The sequence below is a fragment of the Bos indicus x Bos taurus genome, unplaced genomic scaffold (genome assembly GCF_003369695.1).
Source record: "Bos indicus x Bos taurus breed Angus x Brahman F1 hybrid unplaced genomic scaffold, Bos_hybrid_MaternalHap_v2.0 tig00003518_arrow_arrow_obj, whole genome shotgun sequence".
NCBI classification, from domain to species: Eukaryota; Metazoa; Chordata; class Mammalia; order Artiodactyla; family Bovidae; genus Bos; species Bos indicus x Bos taurus.
The window spans coordinates 1-8,811 of NW_020867692.1; the positions used below are offsets into that span (position 1 = coordinate 1).

Here is an 8,811-nt window from a genome sequence, read left to right on the forward strand (position 1 = left end):
GAGCCAAGAAGGGAGAGGCAAAAGGCTTTCCTTCAGGCTGGCAACGTCTTAATTGCCTTCAGCTGAAAACAGTCCACAAGCCGTGCAACATTTTAGAGTGACGCATTCTCTTTCCCCTCACTTCTCTTCAGCCGCCCTTCCAGTAACGCTGAAGCCTATTCAAGGTTTCATGCCTCAGATACCAAATCTCAGAGCTGGAGAACTTGGCCAATGCGTCCTTCCCCACCTGCTGCCATCACTCCTACGCTCTGTGAAATTGGACTCCCAGGACTCAGGGCGGGTGGACATTCTTGACGGCTTGTTGTGTTGTTTTCTCAGCAGATCTGAGCCTCTTCAACTGTGCCTAGGATGCTGCATCAGTATGTTCACCAATTTGGTCAGAAGCTGGTCCCGAGACAGCGGCTGCGGCCCAGGGAGGACCTGAGAAGCGCACGGCTCGTCGTCTGAACACTCTCGATCTGATTGCCTTGGGTTTGGGTGGCACCTAGGGAATGGCATGTACATCTTGGTTGGAGAAGTGTCTGTGTATGAGGCTGGACCAGCGATCATCATCTGCTACTTGCTGGCCGGTCTGTCTACTCTTTTGTCCGGCTCTGCTATGCAGAGTTGGCGGCCCGGGTACCACGCTCCGGTTCTGTTATCTCTACAGCTACGTCACCATGGGTCAGCTGTGTGCCTTCATCACTGGCTGGAACCTCATCCTGTCCTATGTCATGGGTGAGATGATGGGGTGGGGGAAGGTGTGGGGCTTCAGATCAGAAACTCATAGGAGGTACTGGAGTCTTATTAATTTGGGAAAACTTTGTTGTCAACCTTGTGGGCTGAAGTGGGTTATGGTGGCAGGAAAACCCCAACAAGTTCTTTCTACTTAGAACAATCCTGCTTCCTTTAAATGATGGACCAGGAACCGTGAAGGAAAGGGAACTGTGGGGAGTGGGTAAGAAGCGGGCATGGCCACACAGGCTCATCCCTTACCTCTTTGAAGTCTCTGCTCAGCTGCTGCCTTTGAGTGAGTTCCTCTACCTACCACCCAATTTTTTTTTTTTAATTTTTTTTATATTATAGGGTTGTGCTGAGTCTTTGTTGCTGGCACGGGCTGCTCTTCTAGTTTTGGTGTGAGGGCTGCTCATCGCCGTGGCTCCTCTTGTTGTGGCACATGGGCTTAGTTGCCCTGGGACATGCGGAATCTTTCTGGACCAGGGATCAAAACCTGCATGTCCCTGCATTAGCAGGCAGATTCTTAACCACTGCACCACCAGAGAAATCCTGCAACTCAATTCAAAATTTTACCCTCGGGACTTCCCTGGTGGTCCAATGGCTAAGGCTCCGAGCTCACAAAGCAGAGGGCCCAGGTTCGATCCCTGGTCAGGGAACTATATTCCACATGCCACAGAGTTTGCATGCAGCAACTAAGACCTGGTATAGCTAAATAATAATTTTTTTTTTAAACAGAGGGACTTTCCTGGTGGTCCAGTGGTTAAGAATCTGCCTGCCAATGCAGGTGACATGGGTTCAATCCCTGATGCAAGAAGATTCCGCATGCCATGGGGTCACTAAGCTTGTGTGCCACAACTACTGAGCCCGCACACCCTAGAGCCCATGCTTCACAAGAAGAGAGCCACAACAGTGAGAAGCCCATGCCCTGCAACTCAGGAGCAGCCCCCACTCCCTGCATGTAGAGAAAAGCCCACGTGTGGCAGTGAAGACCCAGTGTGGCCAAGAATAAATGAATCGATAAACAAAATCTTTAAAAAATAAAGAAAAAGTAAATAAACCTTCACCCTCATCTTCCAACCTTCATTTTTTTTAAATTAATAATTTTAATTGGAGGCTAATTATTTACAATATTGTAGTGATTTTTGCCCTACATTCTTCAACCTTCTTGATCCCACCTTCCAGTTATATTTTTTCTGGCCTCACGTTAATCGCCTGCTAACGTGTTAAATGGACAGACGAGCCTGGCTGGCTACAGTCCAAGGGGTGGCAAAGAGTGGGACACGACTGAGCGACTAAACACAGCACACAGCAATATATTAAATAGTTGAGCTATTTTGTGAGTCATCTGGGTCTACTCTCTTCACTCTATACATAGAAACTTTTTGAGCTTAAGTGATTTGTTGGCTTCTTTCCCCCATGCTTCCCATGGCATGTCAGGAGTTCAGTTCATGTCTGTTGATGAACGTTCTTCCTCTGCTGCTGCAGGCACCGCCTGTGTGTCCAGGGCCTGGAGCGCTGCCTTTGACAGCCTGATTGGGAACCACATCTCTCAGGCGTTCCAGGGAACTTTCTCTCTGAACGTGCCCTACTTCCTGGCCACATATGCAGACTTTTTTGCACTGGGCCTGGTGTTGCTTCTTACAGGTGAGACAGGGTTCAGTGATGGAATGGGCAGAGTAGAGTATGGAAGAGGGGAGCTGGGGTGTAAAGGCTAGGGGCGGATTAAGGCTGGAATGAAGTGTCTGGGACAAGAGAGACAGGAAGCAAGACAGACATAGACCATGTTTTTCCACCCTTGGCACTACTGATGTTCTGCGTAAAATCATTCTTTGGTGTGTGTGGAGTACTGCCCTATTCATTGTAGGTTTGTTTTCAATCATTGTAAAATATTGAGTAGCACCCCTGGTTTTTCCAGGGGTAAAACAGTCAATAGCTCAGTCAGTAAAGAATCTGCCTGTAGTGCAGGAGACCCAGGTTCAATCCCTGGGTCAGGAAGATCCCCTGGAGAAGGAAATGGCAACCCCCTCCAGTATTCTTGAGGGGAGAATCCCATGGATAGAGGAGCCTGGCGGGCTACAGTCCACAGGGTCAAAAGAGTTGGACACGATTCATGACTAAACCACCACCACCCTGGTTTTTACTCACTAGAAAATAATGAAACCCACCTCCTGAATTACAGCAATCAGAATGTCTCCAGACTTTACCAAGAGTCTCTTGAGAGAGAAAAATCACCCCCACCTGATAATCATTTACTTAGACTTATAAGTTTCTTCCATGTACTGACTGAAGATGTTTGAGAGGAAATTCACACAAAATTAACTTTTTTTTTTCTTTTACTATATCACTCCAGATTCATTGGATATAATTGAGATTGCAATATTATATAATTTTAAGATGTGCAAAGTGTGATTTGATCAAGTGGTTTATTGTGGGATGGTTGCCACAGTAAGAAATTAACCATCTTCAAAGTGGACATTTCAGTGCACTGAGTACCTTCAAGACCCCAGTTCAATTCCTGGGTCAGGAAGATCCACTGGAGAAGGGATAGGCTACCCACTCCAGTATTCTTGGGCTTCCCTTGTGGCTCAGCTAGTAAAGAATCTGCCTGCAATGTGGGAGACCTGGGTTTGATCCCTGCGATGGGAAAATCCCCTGGAGAAGGGAAAGGCTACCCACTCCAGTATTCTGTCCTGGAGAATTCCATGGACTAAGCCCATGGGGTTGCAAAGAGTCAGACACGATTGAGTGAATTTCACTTTCACTTTCAGTACCTTCACATTGCTATACGACCATTACCTGCTTCTAGTTCCAAATTTTTTCATTGCAAGAAAAGGGAAACCTGTACACACTGAGCGATCACTGTCCACCTTCCACTCACCCGCAAACACCAGCCTCTGACAACCGCTCGTCTGTTCTCTGTCTCTGTGGATTTAGTTATTTTGGATGTCTCTTCTTCCATGTTCCCCCACAGGATTACTGTTTCTGGGAGCTTGTGAGTCAACCCTGGTTAACAAAGTGTTTCACTGGCTTGAACCTTTTGGTTCTCAGCTTCACCATCCTCTCTGGCTTCATTAAGGGAGACCCGCACAACTGGAAGCTCACGGAAGAGGACTACAGATTAGCCACATCTGGATCCAGTGACACCTATAGGTCAGGACGGTGCTCTTGGTCACACTAATGCCTGTGTGTTTGATGCAGAGCTGGGAATAAGCTGAGGAGGTACTTCCCTGGTGGCTCAGATGGTAAAGCATCTGCCTACAATACAGGAGACCTGGGTTCAATCCTGGGTTGGGAAGATCTCCTGGAGAAGGCAATGACAACCCACTCCAGTACTCTTGCCTGGAAAATCCCATGGACGGAGGAGCCTGGTAGGCTACAGTCCATGGGGTCACTAAGAGTCGGACACGACTGAGAGACTTCACTTTCACTTTTCTTTCAATGACTTTGGGGCTGACGAATCTAGATGATATGAATCCTGGGGCCCAGGGCTTGTGAAGTTAACTGAGGAGTCCAGTGGAGATGGGTGAACACACCTCACCCACGTTCTTTCTTGCTCCTTCTCTCAACACAGCTTGGGGCCTCTGGGTTCTGGAGGGTTTCTGCCTTTTGGCTTTGAAGGGATTCTCCAGGGAGCAGCAACGTGTGTCTATGCCTTTGTTGGCTTTGATGTCATTGCTACTACAGGTAACACGGTCACTGGGTGTCTTATTGAGAGTCTGGGCAGGTCGGGCTGCCCTTGGGCGCAGGGGTTGGGAGAAGGTTAGACTGAGTTTGGAGGTGCAAGGGGAAATTGAATTTTTGTGCTTACATTCCAGTGTGTTTACTGACCCTGTACTCCACCCATCTTGCAGGGAAAGAGGTCCAAAATCCTCGTCGCTCCATCCCCCTGGGCATCGTGATCACTATCTTTATCGCTTTTTGGCGTATTTTGGTGTCTCAGCAGCACTCACCCTCATGGTGCCCTACTACCAGATTCAACCCCAGAGCCCCTTGCTGCAGGCTTTCCTCCATGTCGGGTGGAACCCTGCCCGATATGTTGTGGCTGTTGGCACCCTCTGTGCTCTTACATCCAGGTCAGTGCCACAGGTTTTTAATCCACCCACTGTGGGATTATCAGGGATCGTAGTCCTTGGGTTGAGAGACAACAGGAAAAGACTTGTGACCCCAGGAAGACAGGGAACAGAAGCCCTGGTCTCTCCTGCTTCTCCACATCCTCACATGTTTCCATTTCCTGTCCCAGCCTCCTGGGTACCATGTTCACCATGCCTCGGTTGATCTACGTAATGGCAGAGGATGGGCTCCTTTTCCGAGGACTTGCCCGACTCCATGGCCGCAGAGGAACCCCCATCTGGGCCATCTTGGTTTCTGGAATGCTTGCAGGTGTATAAACAAAATCACTCCTTCTCTGATCAATTTTCTTGACTTGTATGTATCCACAGTCTCACTCTCTTCTCCCACCTCGTTTGTGCCCTGATTTTAGCGGTCCTGGCTCTACTCTTGGAGCTGATCGATCTTGTGTACCTTGTGTCAATTGGGACCCTGCTTGCTTACACCCTGGTGGCCTTTTCAGTTCTTGTCCTCAGGTAAGGATTCTCTACACCTTGCCTGGGGGTCTTTGACTCATGGGGATTGATGCAGAGATAATTCTCTTCTTCCTTCCTGCTATCTTTAAATGTCCTGCTATCATTAAGTTGGCAAATGGACAGATTAGTCTGGGTAATGTTGGATGAGTAGGGCTATCATTAATACTGCCTTGATATTTCTAATTCAGGTATCAACCAGAACAGAATTTCAGCAAGAATGAGAAAAAAGATGATGAAATTGATATTTCACAGTGGGAAGCAAGTCCTTCGGAACCTGCATCAGAAGCAGGAACTTCAAGGACTCTAAAGACTCTGTGGTTCCCTACCAGCACTACCCCCACTGTGAAATCTGGCCAGATTGTCTATGGATGTGCCTCCCTGCTTGGTGAGCAGTGGGACTTCTCTTTGGCTGTATTCCGCAATTGACAGCATGGAGAAGGCAGTGTGTTTTGGGCAATTGAGGAGTCTTGGAGATACGATGGCCCTTCCTGAGGTGGGCAGCCTGGGGAGGGGTGTGGCACAAGGTCCTGACATCTTTGTCTTCTGGGTCCAGCCTGTTCTCCTCCTTGACCCTTGCAGTTCTCCTGCTGATAATCCTGAGCCTGGTCCTGGCCCAGTGGCCCAGCCAGGTGTTCTCTGGAGACCCCGTGCTCACAACAGTGGCTGTGCTGCTGCTGCTGCTCATCACTGGGGTCATGGCCATCATCTGGAGGCAGCCCCAGGACCCCACTCCTCTTCACTTCAAGGTAGGTGACCTCATGTGCCCACAGTGTCCACCTTGAGTGAAGGAGGTCTGCGTCCTTTGCGGTCTAAGCGTCCTTCGCTGGACCAGGAATGACAGGAATTGCTAAAACCACTGGACTCTTCCCTGATCCACACTCAGTGCTTTATGCACACAATCTCAGTAGGCACTGAACACACAGGCTGAGTAGAATGGGAGTCTTCTGACACATATGGGGTGCAGTCTCCTTCTCAGACATCTGGGGTGTGTCCAGGGATGAACTGACTCTGCCCACAGGTGCCTGCTCTGCCTGTCCTCCCACTGGTGAGCATCTTGTGAACATCTACTTGTTGATGCAGATGAACACTGGGACCTGGGTCCTATTTGGCATTTGGATGGTGATTGGTAAGTGCCTTCCTTGGAAAATGAGTGACTGAACCCAAGTGTCTTCCTACCACCTCTCCCAGAAACTGTGTCAGACACTGAAATAGGAGGGCTAATGGGATTTTTAAGTGAGGAGAGCACCTACTTTTCTTTCTCATCATCTCATTTCCCTCCTAGGATTTGCCATATACTTTGGATATGGGATCCGACACAGCTTGGAGGAGAACAATGATCAACAGCCACCAGACTCCACCTCCCAAATGCTGGACCAAAACATGCCCAATGATGAATCAGGTTAACCATAAGAAACTGATACCGTATGGAATCCTTTCACACACTGGAGGTATCTTCCCATTCAAGGGTGACTTTGAGCCTCTATGGAGTCTGAAGGTGAAATGCAGTGACAGCCATGTGCCACCATATAGAATGACTTTACTGTTGAATAATTTTTAAGTAAACTTTTCAAAACATCATATGTATACAGAAAAGCACATGCTTCATAAGTGGGCAGCAAGATTAATTTTCACAAAGAAAGTACAACTATTAACTAAAAGTGAAAGTGAAGTCGCTCAGTCCTGTCCGACTCTGCGATTTTCCAGGCAAGAATACTGGAGTGGGTTGCCATTTCCTTCTCCAGGAGATCTTCCCAACCCAGGGCTTGAACCCGAATTGTAAGCAGATGCTTTACCATCTAAGCCACCAGGGAAGTCCTAACTATTAACTAAAGGAAGTAATAAAATATCAATGGGCATATAGGAGGCAGCTTCTTATGCCTATTTCCAGTGAAAACACAGAGATTGTGACCTGGAAAGAAATACAGGTAACCATACTTTGTGTCTAGAGTTGTGGGAATGACCAACTAAAATAGAGTGAAATGTCTGAAATACCATGTGTTCAGTTATAGGAGATGAGACATATAATCAAAGAATCTCATGTATATGTAATGTTTTATGTGCCCCAAGAGGGAGAAAATTTTATTTAGCAGATCTTATCACAGTGAATGTACAGTATTCATATGGAAAAAAAAAATTTTCCCAACTAATTAAAATGGAAAATTGGACTTTAAAGCCATGTCTGATCTATGAGTGGTGCATGTTATGTTGCAGGAGAAGGTAAATACAGAGAGAAACTGGGAAGAGGAGAGAGAAGGCTGGGAGGTGGTGAAGGGGTTCTGTGAGATGAGAAGGAGTTCCCTTCATTGGATCTCACTTTCAAATGAAAATCATGAAGTGACGGATGTAGGTGGGCATCTCATGGAAAGCCATGAAGGATTTTTAAAATGATTATTCTTGGTGTAGATCAGCTAGGAGGATAAAACAGTTGGCTGAAGCAGGTCAGGAGACACAGCAAATCATTAACAGTTTATTCCTCTAATATTCAAGAAAATTAGAGATACCAAGGGAACATTTCATGCAAAGGTGGGCTCGATAAAGGACAGAAATGGTATGGACCTAACAGAAGCAGAAGATATTAAGAAGAGGTGGCAAGAATACACAGAAAAACTGTACCAAAAAGATCTTCACGACCCAGGTAATCATGATGGTGTGATCACTCACCTAGAGTCAGACATCCTGGAATGTGAAGTCAAGTGGGCCTTAGAAAGCATCACTACGAACAAAGCTAGTGGAGGTGATGGAATTCCAGCTGAGCTACTTCAAATCCTGAAAGATGATGCTGTGAAAGTGCTGCACTCAATATGCCAGCAATTTGGAAAACTCAGCAGTGGCCACAGAACTGGAAAAGGTCAGTTTTCATTCCAATCCCAAAGAAAGGCAATGCCAAAGAATGCTCAAACTGCTGCACAATTGCACTCATCTCACATGCTAGTAAAGTAATGTTCAAAATTCTGCAAGCCAGGCTTTAGCAATACGTGAACCATGAACTTCCAGATGTTCAAGCTGGTTTTAGAAAAGGCAGAGGAACCAGAGATCAAATTGCCAACATCCGCTGGATCATAGAAAAAGCAATAGAGTTCCAGAAAAACATCTATTTCTGCTTTATTGACTATGCCAAAGCCTTTGACTGTGTGGATCACAATAAACTGTGGAAAATTCTTCGAGATGGGAATACCAGACCATCTGACCTGCCTCTTGAGAAACCTGTATGCAGGTCAGGAAGCAACAGTTAGAATTGGACATGGAACAACAGACTGGTTCCAAATAGGAAAAGGAGTACATCAAGGCTGTATATTGTTACCCTGCTTATTTAACTTATATGCAGATTACATCATGAGAAACACTGGACTGGAAGAAGCACAAGCTGGAATGAAGATTTCTGGGAGAAATATCAATAACCTCAGATATGCAGATGACACCACCCTTATGGCAGAAAGTGAAGAGGAACTAAAGAGGCTCTTGATGAAGGTGAAAGAGGAGAGTGAAAAGGTTGGCTTAAAGGTCAACATTC

The 8,811-nt window shown here is 46.7% G+C and overlaps 1 pseudogene; it reads left to right on the top strand.

The window, feature by feature from the left end:
* Positions 1-348: 348 nt before the first annotated feature.
* LOC113889103 lies at positions 349-7,472 on the top strand (annotated as a pseudogene).
* Positions 7,473-8,811: the final 1,339 nt, after the last annotated feature.